Source organism: Clupea harengus, unplaced genomic scaffold, assembly GCF_900700415.2.
Source record: "Clupea harengus unplaced genomic scaffold, Ch_v2.0.2, whole genome shotgun sequence".
Classification (NCBI taxonomy): domain Eukaryota; kingdom Metazoa; phylum Chordata; class Actinopteri; order Clupeiformes; family Clupeidae; genus Clupea; species Clupea harengus.
Window position 1 is genome coordinate 1,717 of NW_024879812.1, and position 1,747 is coordinate 3,463.

The following is a 1,747-nucleotide window of genomic DNA, read 5'->3' on the forward strand; positions in this document are numbered from 1 at the left end:
CTCACACTGCCTCCTGATGCACCGGACTCATTCGCAGGCGAGCATACACACCCCACACACACACACACACGCACGCACTCACACACTCACTCACACACTCATTCGCACACATACACACACACACACACGTACACTCACACACACACGCACACACACACACACGTACACTCACACACTCACTCACATGCACAAGTGATTGTTCACACGCAAGCACTTACACACTCTTTCTCCCACACTCATGTTCCACATGTCGTGTTAGAGAACTCACTGAAAGTATGGCCGCATTGTCACAGCCCCATCACCATGGCCACCGCCGAAAGAGAAAGCATGTTGCCTGGTTTTCCTTTGCTGCATGCTCATATGATGTCATTAATGTCTATGTGCTTTACTTCGTTTCACCCTGTGAAAGTGTAGATTTTTAGCATTTAGGCCCTCCTTCATAGTATGCATGCAATACACATCTCGGCAGTGGGAAGAGATAGGCCTGTATCCATGGTAACCTTTTGTTTGGTGTTCTCGCAGCGGGAGGAGATAAGCCTGTATCCACGGTAACCTTTTGTTTTGGTGTTTCTGGCAGTGGGAGGAGATAAGCGTGATGGACGAGCGGAACACGCCCATGGCGCACCTACCAGGTGTGCAACGTGATGGAGGCCAACCAGAACAACTGGCTGCGCACACGCCACATCGCCCGCGACGGCGCCCAGCGAGTCTACGTGGAGATCAAGTTCACGCTGCGCGACTGCAACAGCCTGCCTGGCGTGCCCGGCACCTGCAAAGAGACCTTCAACATGTACTACTTTGAGTCCAACAACCCCAGCCTGTGGTACATCAAGGAGAGCCAGTACGTCAAGATCGACACCATTGCGGCCGACGAGAGCTTTACGCAGGTGGATGTGGGTGACCGCGTTATGAAGCTCAACACGGAGGTGAGAGACATCAGCAACCTGAGCAAGAAGGGCTTCTACCTGGCCTTCCAGGACGTGGGCGCCTGCATCGCCCTGGTGTCCGTGCGCGTCTTCTACAAGAAGTGCCGCTCAGCGTGGTGAACTTGGCGCAGTTCCCCGACACGGTGACGGGTGGAGACTCGGCGCTGGTGGAGGTGCGCGGCGCCTGCGTCAACGAGTCGGAGGAGGCCGAGCCGCCGCGCATGTACTGCAGCGCCGACGGAGGGTGGCTGGTGCCCATCGGGCGCTGTGTCTGCAAGCCGGGCTTCGAGGAGCACAAGGACTACTGCCAGCGTGAGTACCCACTGCCTTCCGCCCATGAAGGGCTTTGACTGGCATCACCCTTGCCATGCTGCATCTTGCTGGTGGTCAAGTCTCTCACCTTAGGGAAACGTTACTAGAAGTGAAGCGAGCCATCTCTGAATACTATTAGTCTGAATAATGCCAGTGTTATGTCATACGAAAAGAAAGCTTGGTGCACAAAGCCTCCTCAACATGGCTAGCACTAGTCTAAGTCCTTGTTAGGCACCGGAATCTTGACATATTGATGACAGATTGTCTAACTGTAATATGCTCAATGCTAGCTGGGCTTCAAGAAGCTTTTACCTTTCTGATGGTTGAATCTCCTGCCTCAGGGAATAGTTGTTAGAACTAGAAGTAGCCTCTAGAATCAGTAAGCACTTTATGCAGGCTGTGCTTTGAGCGGCACAAGGACCTATGCCATAGTGAATACCCATTACTCTCTTCCTTGAGACACTTCTATTTGCATTTGCCCTGCTCCGCTGTGTCCGCTCTGTTGTCTG

At 53.2% G+C, this 1,747-nt stretch overlaps 1 pseudogene; it reads left to right on the forward strand.

Moving 5' to 3' along the window:
* The first annotated feature begins 577 nt into the window (after nucleotides 1-577).
* Nucleotides 578-1,291, forward strand: LOC122130424 (annotated as a pseudogene).
* The last annotated feature ends 456 nt before the right edge of the window (nucleotides 1,292-1,747 follow it).